Source organism: Tursiops truncatus, chromosome 12, assembly GCF_011762595.2.
Source record: "Tursiops truncatus isolate mTurTru1 chromosome 12, mTurTru1.mat.Y, whole genome shotgun sequence".
NCBI lineage: Eukaryota > Metazoa > Chordata > Mammalia > Artiodactyla > Delphinidae > Tursiops > Tursiops truncatus.
The window spans coordinates 15,033,547-15,048,495 of NC_047045.1; the positions used below are offsets into that span (position 1 = coordinate 15,033,547).

The 14,949-nt window shown below is 41.5% G+C and overlaps 1 long non-coding RNA gene across 3 annotated transcripts; it reads left to right on the forward strand.

Annotated features, from left to right (window-relative positions):
- Positions 1-13,127: 13,127 nt before the first annotated feature.
- Positions 13,128-14,341, forward strand: LOC141275984 (uncharacterized). Of its 3 annotated transcripts, none has more exons than XR_012324706.1 (2): positions 13,128-13,357; positions 13,803-14,341. It is a non-coding gene; the product is annotated as an uncharacterized lncRNA (long non-coding RNA). The 3 variants fall into 3 exon arrangements; XR_012324704.1 differs by having other exon boundaries at positions 13,808-14,341; XR_012324705.1 differs by having other exon boundaries at positions 13,826-14,341.
- The last annotated feature ends 608 nt before the right edge of the window (positions 14,342-14,949 follow it).

The following is a 14,949-nucleotide window of genomic DNA, read 5'->3' on the forward strand; positions in this document are numbered from 1 at the left end:
AAACTTTGGCACAGTCCCAAGGATGTAATTAACCTGTGTATTATAGCAAAGCTGGAATCATGGTTACCAAGCCACTTTGAACATTCTGCCAGAAAGTGTAGTGTCCATATCCACATGGATCTAGGAGAAGCTTGGATCGACAACCCTAGAGGCTAAATTAGCACTCCAAAATTATGGCTCAAAACAAGATGGCATTTTAGAGGGCCAGCTTATTCAGGAGACCAGGTATCTCTAGTGTTCCCTAGTTGTTTGAGTCACTTAGCAAGTGGTAGGAGTGCAGGGGTCAAGATGTGAGATATTGATAACTACTTTCCAGATTAAAAGATAAGATTACATATAAAACACCCAATTTGGACCTTGTCATATTATAATCACCTGACAAATCTTAATTCCCTTTTCCCCGACTTTGCTACCTGGCCTTTGAGATTTCAGTCACCAGGGAGGTGCCACATTGAAAGCTGCCCTCTCCCAGGGACGCTGTGACCAGACAACCTTCCTCCATGGAATAGAGGTGCCCTGGAAGGATTGTGAGACAGTACAGAGGTGAGAATTAGCTCTGACCAACTGCTCCAAACAAGGGCACAACAGCAGGAAATGGTATTGTTCTCTACTGTGAGTGATGCAAACCCAGAACACAAAAAATTCTTACGGAAGGGACTTCCCTGGTGGCGCAGTGGTTGAGAGTCCGCCTGCAGATGCAGGGGACACGGGTTCGTGCCCCGGTCTGGGAAGATCCCACATGCCGCGCAGCGGCTGGGCCCGTGAGCCATGGCCGCTGAGCCTGCGCGTCCGGAGCCTGTGCTCCGCAACGGGAGAGGCCACAGCAGTGAGAGGTCCGCGTACCTCAAAAAAAAAAAAAAAAAAAAAGAGCATCTACAGACTGATGAGATCATAAGAGAGGGGATCAGCAGATGAGGAAATATCAGGACTGAGGTGAAGAAGACAAAAAACTAAAAACTTCCTTTAGCCATGCTGCTAAGGGGTCTAGGAATTCGTAGTGAGACGACATTGGAGATTATAAATACCACGGTGCAGAGTGCTTGTAGTTTGTAGTGAAGGATTATGCCCGAGCTAATTTAGGGTAAATGTGTTTATAATTCTCATTCCATATGGTCTTCATGAAGTTATTCCCAGTTACTCCTTTTGTGATCTTTATTAAGGGTTGAGTTAATGAGCTTCTCTAGTATTAACGTCTATATCTGATTGATCTCGATTGGTGTATTAACCGTGCCTCTTACTTCTGATGCTTTGACACCTTGAGACCTTGCTGACACCGGAGGGGCTGCCCGCAGATAGCAAACGACTCACCTGTGAGCGCAGCGCTCCTAAGGAGACTAGCCAATCCAGAGCCCACATCCCTCGAGCACCTCCTTTGTCAGGTTCTCACACTTTGGGCCACTATCCACCTGCCCTGATCACCCCAAGGTCAGGTACCAGACAACCAGGGTTAGCCGCTGTGTCCCAGGGTCTGCTGAGACTATTCAAACTAGTCAATCCTAAACCAGTTTACTCCCGTTTCTTCTCACAGGAACTACAATAAAGGCCGTTGCTCACATTCTCCCCTCGCTCCCTCTGCCTCCTGACTAAACCTGGTCCTTCCCCGTGTGGACCCCCACGGCATGGCATGCCCCGCCCCCTCCTCTTGGGATCTGCAAATATAACAGACTAGCTCTTCTATGGCAGATGTCTCTTGATCTGTTGACCTTGCCATGCCTGAATAATAATAAAACCTATATTTTACAATGATTGGTAATTATCCTTAAGATTCTGATAACCTGGGTGGGAAGACCAGGTTAGAAACTTTCTTGACTAAATACCACCTTGGCCAGGTTTATTCTTCTCTGGATGTGTGATACACGTTTCTAAGGACCTTGAGAGTGTTCTTTCCATACTGCCCATGGGAGAAAAACACACGATCTGGCTAATGCTGATATTCTGGACAGTTGGTAAAGAATTCCTGTGGTTGGGTTAAGTGGGTGAAATATAACGGTACCCAAGGCTCTTCCACAGCCAGGGGAGGAGGCCAAGGAGAAGGTAGCTTTGGACACAACCTCTTTCAGGGCTGGCCAGTGAGTGGATGCTTGAGTGTACACCACAGAGGTGGGAGGTGTGGATGCACTCAACAAACTGAAGTCAGAAGTATTACACAAACTAAGGGTAAAATATTTAAATAAAGGAAATATGAATCACTCTCATGGGCCAGATGGAGATGTGGAGGGTGGGACAGGAATCAAATGATATGTCACAGTGTGATGTGTGTTTGATTTTAGATATTTTAGGAGAAAAGGAGCCCCAAGCTAGATTGGAAGACGCCACTGGCCCTCCTCCCTCTGCATCACAGAACTAGAGTTCCCGCTTCCCTTCCAGACCCCAAACCGCCACCCCGCCTCCACGAGTCAAGGGAGCAGAAGGCAGTTTTCTCACTTTTCCTCTGGGAGCCAGGAGAAAGCTGCAGAAGGAGCAAGCCCTTCACCATGAAATGGAACAGTTACAAGGTATCACAGTGGGGCTGGTCCGTCACTATTTCTGCAGGGAGTAGCGGTGCCTTGGTTTCCTCATCAGTCACCTTGGAGGGCTGTTGTCGGCTGAGAGAAGTCTGCAGAGAGCTGGCCACACAGCCTGGTCCATGGGGTGCTCACTAAGGGATAGCTTTTGCTATTAACTACGTAACGTTTCACAGATGGAACTGCAGCTTTAAGAGAGGCTGCCTAACTCTCCAGGGGTGATTGTTGGTAAATGGCCCCTCTGAGCTCAAACCCAGATCTGACTGACTCCCAAACCCACCCCCCCATCACTATGGCCCTTCGTCTCATGCAACAGGGGGCAGGCATTGCCTTTGTGGCGCTGAGCTGAGACCCTGTGTGATTCAGCTTTCTGACTCCCAAATTCCACGCTCGCCAGGCAGCCTTCTGATCCTTCCCAGGATCCTGGTGGCAGAGGGGATGCTCCTGTGGCGGAAATGTATGACCAGGGATTTTGCTGACCATTGATCTCAAGATTAAAAAATTGACATTGACACATAAAAGGTTTTTTTGTTTTTTGTTTTTTGTTTTTTGTATCACTCAAGCCTGATAGCATTGAGAGCACTGGGAAAATTCAGTTCCTGTTGCCAGAGAGCTGGTACACAGACGCTGGCAGTAGTGGCCATAACAAGGACTCACCACACGGCACACCGCGCTTTGGCTTGGTCAGTCTTTCTACCTCATCCCTCTCGATCTGCCTCAGGCAGCACGAAATTCTTCTGACAAGGTCCCAATTAATTTTGCTTTCTATGTCATTCTATGATCTTAAAGTGGGTCAGTGTTAGTATTCTTCTTGGCACTGAAGTAATTTTCCATCTCAACAGCTGTTCTTTTCACTCTGATGAAAAGTTTTAAATGTGGTCATTATTTCTGCCTTTTCACAGTGTATAAAATTTCTCAGTATTATTCATAGAAAACCAAAGCTACACTTCTGAGTGAGGGGAAGAGGAAGGAAGGGGAGGCCGCTATGGGAATCCTCCAACTCTTGGGGAGGAAATACAGGTATTGAGTTAAATGATGTGATTTATTTGTTTTCTTCCAAGTTTGTGAGAATATTGGGAAGTATTGTCTGTAATTGGTGGCCTCATGGTGACTGGTTTTTCTCATGCACTTAAATTCAGGCCTCAGCTAGGATGTGTTGGTAAAAGGAAGACAGCACACCTGCTCAGTCTTCTTTCAGAGAAGGTTTTCTACCTTTTTTTAGAGGGGAGAGGCATTCTTTGCCAGTTGGCTCTAGCGCTGTGCTTGACAATGGTAGGCACTACATAACTGTATGTGGAAATTAAGAAAAAAAATCTCTCTGTGGGTAAATGAAGAAAAACATGTTCCCCTAACCTATTCTAAAAGATGATAATATGCAGCTGTGCCCCAATCTAAACGAATTTAAAAATCCAATCTTTATGCAGATAAATGGGGTCATAATTTTCACTTTACAAAGTTAATTCTTCGCAGGAAGAGTCCTTTAAAGACTGGATATTGGTTTATACTTAAGCACAACTTTTGATAAATCTTCTTTCTTGCGTCCTGTACATATATTCTAGCCACACAACATGGTTTCTTGTTCCTAAATCCTCCATCCTGGTTCATGCCGCTGGGCCTTTGCACAGGCTGATCCCGCCACCTAGAACGCCCTCCTCCCCATTCTACCTGTTGGAATTCTGCTAGGATTTCCAGGCCCTTTCCAAACTTTCACACCCACATGGCACCTATATTAGTCAGAATCGATCTTTCCCTTGTGTCTTTTCACAGCTTCTGTTTGTGTTCATTGCGAATGTATTTTCTGCCTCCTAATTGTAAGCTCGATGAGTAAGAGGAACATGACTAGACTGTTTGTACTTCTCAGTGCTACGTGACTAATCACTTATCTTGCATAGAATGTTCTCACATTTTCTCCCATGTACCACTTATAGCAGAGGAGTATATGCCTCCAAGACTGCTTTAGGATGAAATTTCTTTGTGTTTTGTCTTAAAAATTCAAGTAAATTTTACATTTGAATCTATCATATAGTATTAGTAATTTTCATGAAAAAATGTTTAAATTGACTCCTGTGTAACATTTAGATTCTAGAAACTGCCCTAGCTAGATTTTCCAGCACACGGCCCTTGGGATATACATTTCTCAGGTAAAAAGAGTATAAGTAGAAGCTTTTAAATGTTTATTGAATTGAATTAAATACATGTAACATAATGGAAAGTGAGGTATTTGTTCAAAATGCCAAATAATTGAGAAAATATAGTCAAGACCAATAAAGGCCACTTGTCATTAAGAAGCCTAGAATAATATTTCAGAGAATTATTTTAAATTAGCAAAAGACCCCCAGAATGCATTGTATTCATTTGCTGACATTTCCTCCTTCAGTTCAACTTGTGAAGTGATTATGTTCATATGTTTACCTCCAGTTGTTCTGAAGACCCACAAACACAGAGCGTCCCACAAAAGGAAAATTGCCCCCCCAGTTTCTCTTTGGCAGGTATTTTAGCCTATGAGCATCTGGATCCATGTTTATTTTATGATTATATTAGAATAAAAGCTGAAAAAACTTTGTAAGTAACTGACACCTAGAATTAATACCTTATCTAGCTGCTGAGGAAATATAATTCAGTTTTTAATGGGCATGCCTCATAGAGATTTCTAAAATGGCCTGGGAGAATACCAGATTAACAAAAAGCCTTAGGATAGGAATAAATTGCCGAATTTGAACATATAAATAAAGAAAACAACCCTAACTCTTACCCTCTGCTGAAATAGATCCTAATGCTCAGGGACTTGGCGAAATCACTCCCCAAACAACATTCTGACGGCCCCAAAGATGCTAAACACCTCCCAAAGTAAATGTCTCTAAGATGACATAATAATAATGGAATCTAGTGTAATATAGAATTCACTGGAGTCTGTGGGAAAATGTGTTCAAGCAAGAACCAGACATTCTTCATTGTAACCTCCAACTGCAATCACATCCATAATGATAAAGGGTATTTTTAACCAAATAAGGCTGCCTGAGCACAGGTGTGACCTGTTCCCTTTACATTCTCTCTATATCCTAGCAAGATTCTTATTAATATCTGCTGAATGAGAAGGGAAGTGGGCCAGCACAAACGACCTTGGGATGGAATTTTCTTTCCCTGTGGTCATTCCTCCCTCTATAGCTCTTAAATTCCTCGTCTAATTTAGTATGGTACTTGGGCCAGCTGTGAAAAGAGTGCTCTTACAGTTTTCTCTTCTTGAATATTTGCTTGTATTTTTCCTTCCTAGCCTGCTTACAAACCCAGCAGAGACATGATTTTCTTTAGTCTGGCTTTGACAATGGAATGAAATGCCAGGCGTCCATTGCTCCTTTCTTAAGGCTTATCAAACTGCCCTGTGCCTTGCATCTCTGAGAACAGCCCATCTGTCATTTACGGCTTGGCTGTCTTTCCGGGGCTGCCCTTACTCGGAGTATTTTCTGTTGCACTTGTCTGAAATTGTATATAGGCAGTCAAATCACCGAACTGCGGAGGATCTGCCTGTCTGCTGCTCCCTCAAGGCAAACAGCCTCTGCAAGGGCAACCCATCATGGATCCGATGATATTTCAGTCACACTGTGACTGCGCATGCAGGTTTAATCAACTTTGCCGCAGACGTAATTCACGATGGATCCCTTTTGTTTCGCTTATCGTCAGAATGAATACACACAGGAAGCTCATCTAGCCTTCAGCATTCATCATCGGCTGCCATATTAAACATTGATTTTATATTCCCAGGTCAGAAATGATGAAATCAATATCGAACATGGCAAGCTGTGTTTGCTCGTGCCTTTTTGTTCAGATTCCCTGACAAACTCTAAGCATTTTACATTGCATTCATTTTAAAGATTAAATGTGTGAGCTTATAGATTTAAATGTCAGTAAAGGTTAAGAGTTAATTGCACATGAAACTGACTGCATTAAATTTTAATGTGAGAAGAGTTATTATTAAATACACATGGAGGTATTGCATTATTGTATCGAGATGATCCACTAATTTATTCATTAGTTAATTTATTATTCTTTTGACATATATTAATGCAGTATTTAGTATTTTTCAGAGAGCTTGAAAATAAAAGGTTAAGTATTAACATATGAAAGGGTTTTCAAACTGTAAAACTTCATAAAACTATTATACCTGGAAATACTTTTTGTATTTCAATTAGTTCATTCATTCACAAAATGCTAGGCCCTCCCTGTGTATGGCCCAAGTCCTGTGCTGCGAACTGTGGATTCACAGACAACTAAGAACTAGCCCCACTCTCTATGAGCTCATAGTTTAGTGGGAAAGAAACAGGCACAGAAAAGATGAAAATGGGCAAAGACATCACAGATGAGGTGACCTCATCCATGGCAACTTCGTAAGTGGTTTCCTGCTCTATGGGCTCCGCAGAGGGGCAGAGGAAGCAGAAACCAGAGAGAAGAGAAAAATCTGCTCTGAAAGGGCTTGAGGTGTTCAGGGATGTTGAAAAACTATAATGCCTAGAACAGGGTTAATAAGAAAAGTGACCAGAAAAATTTAAGGGGGAGTCAAGATGTGGAAGGCTATGATGCTTAGACTCTGTCCTTCAGTCATGGGAAACCACTGGTGATATTTATGGTAAACAATTGCGTGTCACATCAAAAGTTTTTACCCTGTACCAGAGTTAATTACGTTACTGGATGTGGTTTATTTTATGGTAAATAATAATAGTAATGACAAGTCAAGGGTGGTACCATAGACCTCGTTGATTTCCACAGGTCTTCCTTTGGTCTTGGACCTTACTATGCACTTTACTACTTCTTTGAGAGTGCTGTGAGCACAGTTTTAGATTCAGAAGACTCGAGTCCAATTGCCATTCAAAGCTTTGTAACCTTGTGAGCTTGTGTAAGTCACTTGGTTTCACTAAGATCTGGTCTCCTTATGTAATAAATGGGGGTAATGATACCATACTCGCAAACTACCTCACAGGATTGTGATGAGATAGTTTGGTTAAATAATGTATGTGCATCATTTTTAAGACCGTGGAGCATGACACATGAGGAAGGTATTATCATTAACATTATAATCATCATCATCATTATTATTTTTATTACCATAAAAGCCAAGGTAATTCTGAATGACTTAGCAATTTGTCATCAGAAACAATTTTCTTTTCTGGAGCACCAGATAGGTAGTTGCTATTTTATAGACATGTGATAGAAATTTCTCAATTATACATCAGTCCTTTGAGAATTGACAAAATCGACTCTATACTAATCGACTGAAAATGAGTTGAAAATTAAAGGCTCATAGCCTCTGGTGTGAATGGTGCCACTAGAATTGTGCAGTGTGCTACCTGCACAACCTTTGCCAACATAGAAATTTGATAAGAGAGTAAGAAGGGAATAGTGGGAAAGCAGTGTTTGAAGAGATTTGAGCTGAAAATTTTCCAGAGTTGAAGGACACGATTTACTAATCCCGAAGCACACTCAGAGTACTAAGCGTGAGAGAGATCAGTACACAGTTCCAGCTCTACCACCAATTGGCTGTAGACTCTGACGAAGACACTTCAAGACATACCAAGACACACTCTAGGTGCTCTGGTTTCCTTATCTATAACATGAAAATATTAACAATACTTACCTCAGAGGGTTGTTGTGACGTGTGAGTTCACTTCAAGTGTGAGGAAGTAATAAAACTGTCATTATTCAAAGATAACATGATTGTTTTCTGAAAAATCCCAAGAAATCTACAACAGTGCTCTTAGAACTAATGAGTAGGTTTAGCAACCTCACAAGATACAAAGTTAATATATAAAAATCAATTGTATTTCTATATACTGGTCATAATAGGAAATTATCCTTTAAAAAAACAGATAATTATAAATTTAACAAAACATATGCTGTTTCTCCATGCTGAAAATTATAAAACACTGATGAATAAAATCAAAGAAGACTTAAATAGAGAGATGTGCCACGTTAATGGAAAGCTCAATCCCATTAAGAAGTAGATTCTTGCCAAATTGATCTATAGATTCAAGAAAATCCTAATCGAAACTCTAACAGAATTTTTTTTAGATAGCAAAAATTTTATTCTAAAATTTATATATCAATATAAAGACAAAGAAACTGGAATAGCCAAAACAGTTCTTTCAAAGCAGAACAAAGTTGGAGGTTGGATGCTACCTGATTTCAAGATTTCCTGTAAAGCTACAGTAACCGAGATAGTGTCATATTGGCCAAAAGATAGACATATAGATCCATGGAGCAGAATAGAAAGTTCAGAAACAGACCCACGCAAATATAGCCAGTTGATTTTTAGCAACGATACCAAGGCAATTCAACAGAGAAAGAATAGTCATCCAGTCATAAACAAAGAAATGAACCTTGACATTATACACTTTATATAAAAATTAACCCCAAATAGGTTATGAACCTAAATGTAAAGTATGAAACTGTAAAACTTTTAGAAGAAAAGGTAGGAGAAAAGCTTTGTGACCTTGAATTGGGGAAAGAAATCTTAGATATGACTTCAAAAGCATGACTACAAAAAAATGAATCAGATTTCATCAAAATTTTAAAACTTTTGCTCTGCGAAAGACACTTTCAAGAGATTGAAGAGACAAGCCACGGACAGAGAGAAAATATTTACAAATCACACATGAGGAAGAACTTGTATCCAAAATATATGAAAAAATCGTAAACCTCAACAATAACAAAAAAGCAAAAAACCCAATAAAAAATGGACTGAAGGTCTGGATAAACACTCTGCCAAAAAAGATAGATGGATAGCACCTAAAACGATACTCAACATCATTATTCAATAGGGAAATTCAAATTAAAAACATAAGATACTATTATACTGCTATTAGAATGGCAAAAATTGAAGGAAAAAAACAAAAGCAGCTAGCAATATCAAGTGTTAACCAGGATAAGCAGCAAGTGGAATCATCATGTATCGCTGGTGGTCATGCAAAATGGTACAGCCTCTCTAGAAAATGGTTTGGCAGTTCCTTATAAAACTGAACATGCTGGGCTTCCCTGGTGGCGCGGTGGTTGAGAGTCCGCCTGCCGATGCAGGGGACACGGGTTCGTGCCCCGGTCTGGGATGATCCCACATGCTGCGGAGCGGCTGGGCCCGTGAGCCGTGGCCGCTGAGCCTGCGCATCCGGAACCTGTGCTCTGCAACGGGAGACCACAGCAGTGAGAGGCCCGCGTACCGCAAAAAAAAAAAAAAAAAAACCCAAAGAAGCCAAACAAAAAAAATCTAAACATGCAACAACTATCCAGCCCCCAAATCTTACACCTGCGTATTTTACCCGAGAGAAATGAATCTGCAGTTCATACAAAAACCTGTATGCAAAGGCTGATAGCAGTTTTACTCATAATTACCAAAACCTGGAAGCCATCCAAATGTCTTTTGATTGTTGAATGAATAAATACACAGTAGCACATTCATACAATGGAATATTACTCAACAATCGAAAGGAACAAACCAGCAACAGGATGGAGGAAACTCAAAAGCATTATGCTAAGTCAGGAATCAGCAAACTATTTGATCTGCAGGCCAACTCTGGCCACACCTAGTCATTTATGTGTTGTCTGTGGCTGCTTCCATGCTACTATATCAGAGTTAAGTAGTTGCAACAGAGACCATAAGGCTCACGAAGTTAAATATTTCCTACCTGGCCCTTTATAGAACAAGTTTGCCAATCCCTGGGCTAAGTGAAGGAAGCCATACACCAAAGACTACATATTCTATGCTTCCATTTACATAACGTTCTGAAAAAGGCAAAACTATTGGAATGGAGAACAGATTGTTGGTTCCCAGGGGCTGGCCTTGGGTGCAGGGAGTGACTATGAAGGGTCAGCATAAGGGCATTTTGGGGAGTGATGGAATCGTTCTGTATCTGGCTATAGTGGTTGTTACATGCCTCTATGCATTTCCTCAAGCTAACTTAACTGATATAACTGCGCATCAGAAAAACAAAAAAAGAGTCTTCCTGTATGTAAACTGAAAAAAGAAAAATGAATGCAGAAAAATGGTACATGTATGAATCTGGGCTTTGAGGCTGCAAGTTGCAGAAACAAATGATTTTTAAAAAACTTTTATTGGAGTACAGTTGATTTACAATATTGTGTTAGTATCAGGTGTACAGCAAAATGAATCAGTTATATATATCCACTCTTTTTTGGATTCTTTTCCCATGTAGGCCATTACGGAGTATTGACTAGAGTTCCCTGTGCTATATAGTAGATGCTTGTTGATTATCTATTTTATATATAGTAGTGTGTTTATGTCAATCCTAATCTCCCAGTTTGTCCCTCCAGCCCCTTACCCCCTGGTAACCATAAATGAAACAAATGGTTTTTAAGCAAAAAAGAGAGAGAGGGAGAGCGGGCTAGCTGATTCACTGCTCAGGTAGCTGGGTGAGCTACTGTGGCAGATACCAAACCTAAAGGCAGGGCTTTGGGAACCAGAGACAGACCTGGAGATCACCGGGGCCAGATTCTTTCTCCACATCTGGCTTTCAAGTTTTCTACTTGTGGTCATGCTCTCCTGTTGATCTTGTGGCAGGGAACCTGTCCCCCGGCAGTCCTAATTTAGCAGAGAGAAAGAACTTCTTTTCCTCTGAGTGTTTATCAATTCCGGGGAAGGAGTTGCCCTGCGTGGACAGAGACACACACTCTGATCAATGCTGTTGCCAAGATGGAAAATGCACGAGGATTAGCTCATCCCAGCCCTGTGGCCAAAGGACCAGCGTCAGTTTTGAGAAGAATGGGATTGGCAAGCTTTTCGGGAGGACAAAATCCAGTCACAGGCTCAGTCAACTTCATTAACCATAAATTTGCACAACCAGTATTTGCGCAACCAGTATTCTCTTCCTACTCGGCACCTAGAGTTTCACAATTGTTTCCTTACTCTGGGCAAACTCTACAGGCATTAAAAAAAAAGTTTTGAGGCACCCAACCCAAGGGCTCTGTGACAGGAAGCCATTCTTAATTAACCAGGAAAATGTTTATTTCAGGTCCCAGTGCATTTCATTGAAGTATCAGTATTTCAAAGAATGTTAAAAAGGAAATGGCCTAATGCCGGTGGTGTAGCCCAAATTAAAAGGCCTTACTGTATAGATCAAGACAGTACTGTCACCATTATGATTAAGCTTTATTCCTTTGAAGTCTCAGTCTTTAAACATTTTGGATTTTTTTTTTTAAAAAATCAGATCTAGATAGCCTCTCTTGTTAAAAGATAAAAGATGCATGATTTTACAGATTTTCTCAGGAAGCCGTCAATTATGTTGATTGAACTCAGCTTACTAATTTTCCTGCCTCTGTGTCAGTGAACTAGAACCAGTATTCTCTTTAAATGGAGAGCAGACATTTAAAAGCCTTCATTTCTCATTACATGCAGTGTATATTATAAAGAAATCACTAAGCAAGGTACAAATCCCCTTCCAAAGCAAAAGACACCTAAGCTTCACGATCTTGTTTTTCTCTTTCCCCTTCTGCAGTGTTATTCCGAGGGCTGTACCTGAAGGGCTTAGCTTACACAGAGAAAAATCAAACACACACTGATCTCAAGACCCTAAATCGCCAACCAGTATCAGGAGGAAAAGGAAACAAAAGCTGGCTTCCATTTGCCCAGGCTTCTTGCTCATCAACCAAGGAACACAGCCTGGGCTGCTCATTTGTGGTCCTGCATTGATGCCTTCTTCCCAGGAGGGAACCACACAGAGACTCATTCTCCCTCAAACTCTCATACTTGCAGCCTGGAGAAGCAAAAGCAGATGAAGAAATCGGAAAATGATTTGCCTGAGAGCAACTCTGAACAACTGCAGAGAGGATTTATGTCACACAGTCTCAAGTTTTTAAACCTAATTTAATAAGTATACATCTTTGCAAACAAAAGAACGCTGTGCATATCAGAACCATTTTTGTCTTTTTCAACTGGGAATAGAAGCAAAGTTTCCATTACGGGCAAATACTGTCAGTATTGCAGCAGCTGCAAAGATGATAATTCAATGTGAATTTTTCTCCTGTGCATTAAAGGGGTATGATCACATATTTTAAATTTCTCTACCATTCTATTTTAAAGCTATGAGTTTAAGTGATATAAGATACTTAAAGTTGAGGATTTTTAAAAAAAATTTTTATTACGGGAAAGGCTCAAAATGATCCCGTTAAACTAAAATTATTTTATATGCATATTAAGCAATGCCAATCTGGTACAATCAAGTTCAATAGAAGAAGTGATTCAAGAACTGATCTCCTACTTGTTTTAAAATGTCTGTCACACAGAGTGAAGTAAGTCAGAAAGAGAAAAACAAATACCGTATGCTAACGCATATATGTGGAATCTAAAAAAAAAAAAAAATGGTACTGATGAACCTAGTGGCAGGGCCACATTTATTCCTGTGGCAGGAATAAAGACGTAGACATAGAGAATGGACTTGAGGACACGGGGAGGGGGGAGGGTAAGCTGGGACGAAGTGAGAGAGTGGCATGGACATATATACATTACCAAATGTAAAATAGATAGTTAGTGGGAAGCAGCTGCATAGCACAGGGAGACCAGCTCGGGGCTTTGGGACGACCTAGAGGGGTGGAATGGGGAGGGTGGGAGGGACGCTCAAGAGGGAGGGGATATGGGAATGTATGTATGCATACGACTGATTCACTTTGTTGTGCGACAGAGGCTGACAAGGTATTGTGACGCAGTTGTACTCCAATAAAGTATATTAAAAAAAAAATATGTGGTGGTGTGGGGGGTTGATCAAAATCTTTCCTGTTTTCCAGAATTGAAGATAAAAGAAATTCTGAGAACAAATGATACTAACTACCCCACATTCTAGCTCCAGGAATGATTAGAGGTGTGTGTGGTGGGCGGGGAGGGGCGGTGGTTGTTGATCGACCTTTAATGGCGCAAAGCCTGCATTTCCTCCTCAGCCTCCCTGATTGATATGGAGAGGCTGGGTGGGATGCAAGTTTGTAGGGGGTGGCTGAGGAAGGGGCTCAAGCAGTGGTGCCTCTAGAGGCCCACCTAGGGTCTTTAAGAGTTTCTTCATACCCCCATCATAAGATTATTTCAGTAATTATCACAGACTGAAACAAGTACATAATAATGGACAGAAAAGAAATGTAAACAGTGAAGAGTGCTTCATTCATCTCTGTAACTATAATCATGCTAGTAAAAAAGCAATACAAAATTAACGAAATATTGCCGAAAAAGGTAAAAAGTAATGGCTTAATATATTTTAAATATATTAATACATTTCTTGAAAAAAGGGAAAAATGTATTCCTTCACATTGGTCTAGCACAGTAATGAATAACATTACAGTTGTTGGGAGCCAAGAAGTTTTCGCCATTAGAAGATGGCCGACACCCTGCTTCTCTTCCTGATTTATGAGATAGAAGTTCGCGCCTAAAATGAAAGCCCGCGCCCGCAGCACCAATGATGATTAGCCAAGTACTTCCCTCATTCTGAATCCCGCCCCCCTTTCTCTGCAGTGTATAAATACAGCTACCGCAGCAATAAAAGTTTGAGGCTTGATCAGGATTCTGTCTTGCCTCCATTCTTTCGCGTCTCCTGCCCTTCCCCCTTTTTTCAACCCCCACAGGTTCCTCCTCGGACTCACAAGGATTTGTCCTGCTGGTCGGGACTCCCGGGGACGCCCGGGGCGTACACAATTGGCGCCCAACGTGGGGCTCGAGGAACGGATCCTGACGGAGGTAGCACGCTTACGAACGCCTGGCCAGGCACCCACTGAGCCGCCGCGAGACTTACTCGAAAGTGCAGCTTGATTAGGTCCCCGGAGGACTGGCCGCCCTTCGGCAGTCGTGACCTGAGGATAAGGTAAGCGGAGCTATAAATATGGGACAGGAATTGAGTTCCCATGAACTCTTTCTTCAGGGGATCGAGGATTCCCTCAAGATGCGGAAGATTAAGGCTAGAAAAAAAGATTTGCGTGAATTTTTTATGTTCTTGTCTGATGTTTGCCCATGGTTCCCACAGGAAGGGACAATAGATAAAAAATGCTGGAATCGTGTAGGAAATTGTTTAAATGATTATTATCAAACCTTTGGGCCTTCTAAAGTGCCTGTGACTGCATTTTCGTATTGGAATTTAATTAGGGAGATTCTCATGGGTCATTTTTTTGACCCCGATGTCCAAAAGGTTGTAGAGACCGGGGAGACAATTCTTAAAGCAGCCTCTCGTCTCCATTCAGCTTGTCCATCCGTTACCATTGATATGGGTTCAAATGAAGAGTTCCCAAAAATTCCAGAAACCGGTCATCATTATCCCACAGATGATAAAGTTATCCCAAAGATTTATCCTTCCCTTACTGCTATTAAGGGTGATCCCAATGATGACCAGCTTTCCCCCCAAGATCAGGAAACTCTCGATGAGCAGGCTGCTCGTTATCATCGCAATGATGATCCCTGGGGATTCCCCCTTTTGAA